Source organism: Mastomys coucha, unplaced genomic scaffold (assembly GCF_008632895.1).
Source record: "Mastomys coucha isolate ucsf_1 unplaced genomic scaffold, UCSF_Mcou_1 pScaffold11, whole genome shotgun sequence".
Taxonomy (NCBI): Eukaryota; Metazoa; Chordata; class Mammalia; order Rodentia; family Muridae; genus Mastomys; species Mastomys coucha.
In genome coordinates, this window is record NW_022196893.1 from 2,120,769 (window position 1) to 2,130,484 (window position 9,716).

Genomic DNA, 9,716 nt, shown 5'->3' on the forward strand with positions numbered 1-9,716 from the left:
GTTCTACTAAACCTATGTAAGGTTTGCTATGAGATTCACTCAGAGGGGCAAGAGTTGGGGTAGGAATCCATGCATTTTACTTAGAAATATTGGGGTCGTGTCACCTTAGTTCATGATACTGAATATGAGGTGGAATTTGATTCTCCCATTTCCTGACAAACAGGTCATTGGACAGAATAGTCTGCTTGGTAGCTTTAAAGTCACTCCAGAACCACCCTCAGATTACGGACTGCTTTTGCAGCCTTCCAAGAGATTTAAGATATCTTTGCACATCATTAAATTCTTTTCTACTTAGACATCAAGGTGGCTGATGCTTATAGTGCAACCAGTAACAAAATTCTGATTTTATTGATTCATAGAAAAAATAAAATGTTTCCTTTAATGAAAATTTTGAAGGATGCAGGCAGGTACAGATGTTGCAAAAGAAAAGAATGGACTTTGAACTATGAGTGTTTTTTTCTCAACCTTCAACTCTACACATTAGGCACATAGATAAACAGGAAAAGGAGATATCATTTGAAATGGAAATAAAGAAAATCTCTAATAATAATAATAATAATAATAATAATAATCAAAATGTATTTTAAAAATAAAAATAAGAATATGGGTGATAAATCAAGGTTGCTAGAGATTTTGTGGAATAAGACTGATGCTAGTCAAGTTCTGAGCTTGAAGTTATACAAAGAGAACATAGTTAGTCACATCATTAGATACAGGGTCCTAGTACCATAAATCTGTAGAAACAACTCCCCATGTAACGTAAGAATACCCACATAAACATGAACATCACACCCTCAGACTGTGACCCAGAGGCACTGTGGGTGGCTTTCTCATCCACTTTGAGTCTTCTCATTTTAATGGGATGGTGGATGTTGGTTTTCTAAGCAAAGGCATAAAAAGAACTTGAAGAAAATTGTAGGTTTAGTTGCAGAGTAAAAAAGAAGAGAGTATGGAGCCCTCTGCAGGCTTCTTTAATACTCATCTTTCTCTAGCTAAAGGAATTTTCCTTAAGGATTGTTTGAGGTCGTGTTTCTTCCCATGAGAGCTGTCCAAAAAGCTAGAAATGTAAAGAAAGCCTAGTTTCATTAGGTAAACATTTTTAATTCCTTTAGGATTTCCCAGGTACATGGACTTCAAAGCAGTTCTCCAAATAGTTTCAGTCCTTGGTGGTTTTCCATGAATAACTAAACAAATTCTACAAATTTTCCTGGGACAAATTATATTATTCCCCTTAATCACATTCAGTAGAAAGAATTCTAACCTCATTTCAAAACCTGTTCTCAAGTCAGTCTTTTCCCACAAAATTTCTTCCCCAGGACCTCCAGGATTCTTAGAGAAAAATTAGCCACTACTTGGAGTGCATATTTTCAAAGACAAGTGAATGTTCAGCTTATTTTTGTTCTTAATGACATGTCCATTGAATAAATTTTTTGGCTTGGTAAATACATCACCTCATTGGTGATCTTTATTTTTTATTAGATATTTTCTTTATTTACATTTCAAATGTTCTCCCCTTTACTGGTTTCCCATCCAAAAATATCCCCTATTCCCTCCACCCTCCCCCTGCTTACCAACCCACCCTTTCCTGCTTCCTGGCCCTGGCATTCCCCTACACTGGAGTATAGAGCCTTCACAGGACCAAGGGCCTCTTTTCCAACTGATGACTGACTAGGCCATCCTCTTCTACATATAGAAGTCACAAGTCACACTATGTGTACTCTTTGGTTGGTGATTTAGTCTCTGTGAGCTCTGAGGGTACTGGTTAATCCATACTGTTGTACTTCCTATGGGGCTGCAAACCCCTTCAGCTCCTTAGGTCCTTTCTAGCTCCTTCATTGGGGATCCTGTGCTCAGTTCAATGGATGGCTGTGAACATCGACTTCTGTATTTGTCAGGTACTGGCAGAGCCTCTCGGGAGACAGCTGTATCAGGCAGGCTCCTGTCAGCAAGCACTATTTGGCATCCACAATAGTGTCTGGATTTGGTGATTGTATATGGGATTGATCCCCAGGTGGGGCAGTCTCTGAATTATCATTTCCTCAGTCTCTGCTCCATACTTTGTCTCAGCAACTCCTTACATGAGTATTTTGTTCCCCCTTCTAAAAAGGATGGAAGTATCCACACTTTGATTTTCCTTCTTCTTGAGTTTCATGTGGTTTGTGGATTGTATCTTGGGTATTCCAAGCTTCTGGGCTAATATCCACTTATCAGTGAGTGAATACTATGTGTGTTCTTTTGTGATTGGGTTACTTCAATCAGGATGATATCTTCCAGATCCATCCATTTGCCTAAGAATTTCATAAACTCAATGTACCACATTTTCTGTATCCATTCCGCTGTTTAGGGAGATCTGGGTTCTTTCCACCTTCTGGCTATTATAAATAAGCCTGCTATGAACATAGTGGAGCTTGTGTCCTTATTGCATGTTGGAGCATCTTCTGGGTATATGCACAGAATTGATATAGCTGGGTCATCTGGTAGTACTACCTCCAATTTCCTGACAAACTGACAAACTGATTTTCAGAGTGGTTGTACCAGCTTGCAATCCTGCCTGCAATAAAGAAGTGTTCCTCTTTCTCCACAATCTTGCCAGCATTTGCTGTCACCTGAGTTTTTTACCTAGCCATTCTGACTGGTGTAAGGTGGAATTTCAGGGTTGTTTTAATTTGCATTTCCCGGATGACTAAAGATAATTGAACATTTCTTTAGGTGCTTCTAAGCCATTCAGTATTCCTCAGTTGAGAATTCTTTGTTTAGCTCTGTAAGCAATTTTTAATAGGGTTATTTGTTTCTCTGGAGTCTACCTTCTTGATTCCTTTGTATATATTGGATATTAGCCCTCTATAGGATGTAGGGTGGGTAAAGATCTTTTCCTAATCTGTTGGTTGCCTTTTTATCTTATTGACAGTGTCCTTTGCCTTACAGAAACTTTGCAATTTTATGAGGTCCCATTTGTCAATTCTTGATCCTAGAGCATAAGCTATTGTTGTTCTGTTCAGGAAAATTTCCCCTGTGCCCATGTGCTCTAGGCTCTTCCCTACTTTCTTTTCTATTAGTTTCAGTGTATCTGGTTTTATGTGGAGGTCCTTGATCCACTTGGACTTGAGTTTTGTACAAGGAGATAAGAGTGGGTCGATTTGCATTCTTCTACATGCTAGCTGCCATTTGAGCCAGCACCATTTGTTGAAAATATTGTCTTTTTTCCACTGGATGGTTTTAGCTCCTTTGTGAAAGATCAAGTGATCATAGGTGTGTGCTTTCAGTTCTGGGTCGTCAATTCTATTCCATTGATCTACCTGCCTGTCACTGTACCAATACCATGCAGTTTTTATCACAATTGCTCTATAGTACAGCTTAAGGTCTGGGATGGTGATTCCACAAGAGGTTCTTTTATTGTTGAGAATAGTTTGGGATATTGTGGGGTTTTGTTATTCTAGATGAATTTGGAAATTGCTCTTTCTAACTATGAGTAATTGATTTGGAATTTTGATGGGGATTGCATTGAATCTGTAGATTGCTTTGGCAATGTCTTAGCCAGGGTTTCTATTCCTGCACAAACATCATGACCAAGAAGCAAGTTGGGGAGGAAAGGGTTTATTTAGCTTACTTCCACGTTGCTGTTGATCACCAGAGGAAGTCAGGACTGGAACTCAAGCAGGTCAGGAAGCAGGAGCTGATGCAAAGGCCATGGAGAGATGTTCCTTGCTGGCTTGCTTCCCCTGTCTTGTTCAGCCTGCTCTCTTATAGAACCAAGACTTCCAGCCGAGGGATGGCACCACCCACAAGGGGCTCTACCCCCTCGATCACTAACTGAGAAAATGCCCCACAGCTGGGTCTCATGGAGGCACTTCCCCAACTGAAGCTCCCTTCTCTGTGATAACTCCAGCCCGTGTCAAGTTGACACACAAAACCAGCCAGTACAGGCAAGATGGCCATTTTTACTATATTAATTCTACCAACCCATGAGCATGATAGAAATTTCTGGAGTCTGTGTTCTACTTGTTGGAATATTGGCAGAAGCAGTATATGATAATTTCTGGATTTTCTTATATGCTATGATTTTGTAAAAAGTCCATGATTGGAGTGGGAGGAGTCAAATGTCATAGAGTAGAACCATCAGTTGTTATTTTCCCAAATGGACCTCTGTCTTTATGTTTTGTAAATATTTATATTCATATACACAGACCCTGGATGCTTTCAACCTTGCTCAAAGAGGCTCCATCTTGCAATAGGCTGAAGCTAATATAGAAATGCTTAACTCTTCAAGTGTTGAGAATAAGAGACAATAAGATACTTATGTATTACCAAGGCTCTGGATGCATTGCTACAAAGGAAACAGAAACAATGCAAGAGCTTAAGGATGGGTAGAAGAGATTCAGATACTATTCTGGACATGATGTGACTATGCCATTAACTGACAACAGCTATAATTACCTAAACAATACCTGAAATAGGTCAAGGTAGCAGAAATTCCAACAGGATGAAGCAGATGATTCCCAGGCTTTACTTTACTGAACAGATATTTAAGCATTTGATAGTTGCTGGGGAAGGGAGAATCATTTTGTTTTGTGTGAAGATATGGCCACTGGTAGTTTTTCATGTTCCAGTGGATAGTTCACATGTGTGCCTATATGGATATCATTAACTAATCTTAGTAAATTATAAAAAAAATGTTAAAGATGTAATGCCAGGGTTATGTGTTCTGGGGATATTAAAAGAGTAATAGGGGATTAAGTATGCTCACATTGTACACTTGTGAAATTAGCGAGAATAAAGAAAAAACTTTAAAGCCAACAACTTTAACAAAGAAGGGTGTGTTTTAGATCACACTCTGTGACGACAGCATATTGTGGCTGTGATAAATGGAAGTAAAATGGACTTTGCTGTTACAGGAGCAGGACACACCACAGATGGAGCAGGGCATGTTGTCCACATTCAGAACACAGAGAGTGATGAATGCTAGGGCTCAGCCTGTATCCCATTATTGTACTTCTTTTCAATACAGGACTCCAAAACATGGGGTGGTATCACATTTAAGAGGGATTTTTCTTCCATAAGGCAAACTTCCCCCTTTTTTAGAGGGAGGACCATTTTTTAATTATTTTCTTTATTTACATATCATACGATAGCTCCTTTCCCAGTTTTCCCGCCAAAACAACCCCAAAACCAAAAAACAAACAAACAAACAAAGACACAAGAACAAGAACAAACCCCTGTTCCCTCCCTCCTCCCCCTGCTTGCCACCCCACCCTCTTCTGCTTACTGGCCCTGGCATTCCCCTACACTGGGGCATAGAACCTTCACAGGGCCAAGGGCTTCTCCTCTCATTTATGACCGACTTGGTCATCCTCTACTATACATATGCTACTGGAGCCATTAGTCCCACCATGTGTACTCTTTGGTTGGTGGTTTAGTCCCTGGGAGCTCTGAGGGTACTAGTTAGTTCATATTGTTGTTTGTCCTAAGGGGCTGCAAACCCTTCAGTTCCTTGGGTTCTTTCTCTAGTTCCTTCATTGGGGACCCTGTACTTAGTTCAATGGATGGCTGTGAGCCTCTACTTCTGTGTTATTCTGAGGGGGAAACACTATCAAAGGTGTGTCATCTAGGTGTTTCTAAATCCAAGTCTCTTGACAATGAAGATTAAGTAGCACATAGATGAAGGGAGTGACACACAAGATTGTTTCCCACATTTGACACATGTGCTAGCAAACAATTGTTTATGAGAATGGTTAGACATTGCAGTTTTATGGTGGGGGACAGGAAGGAAAAGTTTTTAAAGGTTTTACTAGGAAGATAAAATGGAGGGAGAGATTGTGGGAGAGTCTGGTGTTAAATGGGGGCTGCAAACAATTCCTCCAATTAGCTAAGAAGCACAGCTAAAATGGCTCCTCCATACCCTGCAGAACAATCCATTTGTTAAGAAAAAACATGCTCAGTGAGTTTTTATTTCAATAAAATTGAAATTTATTGAGCAAATCATAGCCAGTAATTTTTAGTCCATTCAGCTATTTTCCTCTGAGAAATCCTCTTCTGTAGTCCTTTATAAATGATCAACCCTGAAAAGAGTTGAATCAAGGCAAATAAATTATCCACAGAAAGCCCAAATGGCCCTTTAACAAAAGCTCTGTTAAAACAAAGGTATTGTATCTGAGCCTTAGTAACAATCCACAGAACATACCTTATGCTTTGACATCCTTCTTATTAAAGGCAAGCTGGCACAACCTCAATAGCACCAGGAGAAGATTTCAAAATGAGGAAATTTACCCAGAGCATTTAAGAAGTAGTTTTTAATACCATTGAGGGTATAATTCCCCTACCCCCCGCCCCCGCCAAGACTTCTCTGTCAAGAGAACTTCAAAATATGAGAACCATAGCCAGGCAGTGGGAGGCAGAGGCAGGTGGATTTCTGAGTTTGAGACCAGCCTGGTCTACAGAGTGAGTTCCAGGACAGCCAGGGCTACAGAGAAACCCTGTCTCAAAAAACCAAACCAAACAGAACAACAACAACAACAACAACAAAAAAAAAAAAACAAATACATGAACCAAACTGACACTTTAAAAGAAAAAGAAAGCAAAAACAAACTCATAATTTTGATTCAAAGTTCAGCATCTCTGTTTCAGTCACAATTGGAGCAAATCACAGAAAATTATTAGAATATAGAACATAATATGTTTCCACCAAATTCCTTTACAGAGAGCACACAGGTACAAAAGTATTTTCTTTTATCAAAACACAAGCCTGTTGGAAAGTTTATATTTTTGGTAACATGGAGCTTAATAAGTTACTGATAACAGAAATATATCTATAAGGAAATTTCTCAAGTGTTTGGAAACTAACAGAAAATGTAAATAATTAAAGAATAAAACACAAAGTGAATGCTGATGTAAAATTTAATTAAAATATGATACATAAATATAGGATCCAGCTACAACAGCATTTAAAGAAATATTCTGATCCAAAGCAAGGTGGTTTTCAAGTAAATGCTCTAAGTGCTAGCTAAAGAAAAGATATGTAAACTCAAAATGAACCACATTGGAGAATAAATGTGACAAAGTCTTAACACATGAAATTGCAAAGACAAAACTAGAGAAAGTTAGTGGTGGGAAAGTTGGTTCTTTCAAAAATGTAAAATAAATTATAAGCTTCTAAGATAGACTGATATAAAGAAGACAGGACTCTAAGAAGATGAAGGGATTCTCCATTATACACACAGACTTGACAATTTAATAATATTTATTAAAGTAATTGAATTTGGGGCTGGTGAGATGGCTCAGCGGGTAAGAGCACTGATTGCTCTTCTAAAGGTCATGAGTTCAAATCCCAGCAACCACATGGTGGCTCACAACCACCCATAATGAGATCTGATGCCCTCTTCTGGTGAGTCTGAAGACAGCTACAGTGTACTTACATATAATAAATAAATCTTTTTTTTAAAAAAGTAATTGAATTTACATGTAAATATGTATTGATAAACTAATTTTGAAAATCAATGTTCTAACAATGTAATTCTGTTTTCAGATTTCTAGAAACCAAGATGATGATACTATTCATATACATGTATGTATATATGAATATAAGTTAAAAAGTTTAACCTGGTAAGTGGACAGTTTTATAAAACATTTTTTAAAAGTATAACAAAGAGAAATAGATTCTGAGGAAACACATATATTAAGAAACTTGTCTAAGTACACAGTAGTGATTTCTAGAACAGTTAGCTGTTCCAATACACTCTTCCAGATTTGGTAGGAGGGAAGGTGAGTAACATGAATATCAAGACATCTTTGCTTCCTTTTTCTACAAGAAATAGGAAAATTAAAATAATGATCTAGCTTGTATGGTAAGAGAAAGAAAAACATTTGGTAACAAAAATTGAAAATCCATTTGAGAAAATCTTCTCCAAGGTGTGATGTGGCCAGACAACAGCAAGGCCCTGGAAGTGGTGTGGAGAGAGAGAAGAAATGAGGAAGAAAGGGTGTAAGAGAGGGAGGGAAGGAGGAGACAGGAGGGGGAAGAGGAGAAGATAATAAAAAGAGGGGGAAGTGAAGAGGAAAGGATGGCTAAAGAACAGGAGCTTGAAAGGGAAATTAGCAACATGAAATATAGTAACCAATAACTTAAAAGTTAAAAAGTTCATAAATTAAATAGAAAGTTGATGTGCAAGTCCCCACCTGGGGACCCATCCCATAAACAATCACCAAACCAGACACTATTGTGGATGCAAACTAGTGCTTTCTGACAGGAGCCTGATATAGCTGTCTCCTGAGAGGCTCTGACAGTACTAACTAATACAGAAGTAGAGGCTCAAAGCCATCCGTTGGACTGAGTACAGGGTCCTCAATGAAGGAACTAGAAAGTAACCAAAGAGCTGAAGAGTTTGCAGCACCATAGGAAGTGCAACAATATAAACTAACTAGTACCCCCAGAACTCCCAGAGAATAAATCGCCAACCAAAGAGTACACTTGGTGTGACTCATGATTCCAGCTGCATATGTAGCAGAGGATGGCCTAGTCAGTCATCAATTGGAGGAGAAGTCCTTGGTCCTGTGAAGGCTCTATGCCCCAGTGTAGGGGAATGTCAGGGCCAGGAAGCTGGAGAGGGTGGTGTGGTGAGCAGGGAGAAGGAGGAAGAAGAGGGCATTTTTCAAAGGGCAAACCAGTAAAGGGGAAAACATTTGATGAAATGTAAGTAAAGAAAATATCTAATAAAAAATTGATGGAAAAAAAAGTGAGGATAAATACTTCTTAACAAATTTAAGTTTAGTGTGGATTTTAAAAAAATACAAAAAAGAATGCAAGTTTTGGAATAAACAAATTATTTAAAAAAAGAAAGATGATCTTGGGATCGTGGTAGTAAATGGAGAAAAGGAACCTCAAGGCAAACACTACTCCAATATAGCCAAATAAAATGAAAACTAAAAGACAGAATGCATTCCCTTAGTGAATGCCACACACAGGATGCTTGTAATCAATGCAAAGATCACAGTGTTAAAAATGGAGGAAAGCCAGGGTTAATGAAATTATAATCACAAAAATAAAAGAAACAAAACCATTTTGATTAGGAAGTAATCATATTTTATACATGAGATCATCGCAAACATTAAATCTAACCAGTGAGCCCACAGAATTAATAGATGAATTTACAAAGATCCTGAATACAGAACAATAAACCATTCCATTATATGTCAACATTTCAGAAAGTTATTTCAATAAACAGCTTAACTTTTTTCTTACTTACAATTTATTTCTTTACTTTAAAGTTCTTGTCTTGTTACAGCATTTCATACTTACCTACACAGGCTTAGATCATTTCCAGCTCCAATACCCCCTTCCACCTTGTCTGATTCCTCACATTAAATATGTTTAACGACGGCCATCTTCTCTCCAGTGAGTTCCTAAGCAGGGAGCAGCCACCTGGGAGGCACAGGCCCCACAAGTCGCAGGGGAACCGCCAGGCAGCAGGGACAGGATCCTCTCAGCTTCCAAGTGGCAGAGGTGGATCAGCGACCTTAGCTGCCCCTCCCTTGCACGAGGAGGGTTTGCCTCCAGGGACCGCCTTGACCCGGAGTCTCAGGTGAGAGCCGCCATCTTCTTTCCAGTGAGTTCCTAAGCAGGGAGCAGCCACTTGGGAGGCACAGACCCCACGAGTGGCAGGGGAGCCACCGGGCAGCAGGGACAGGATCCTCTCAGCTTCCAAGTGGCAGAGGTGGATCAGCGA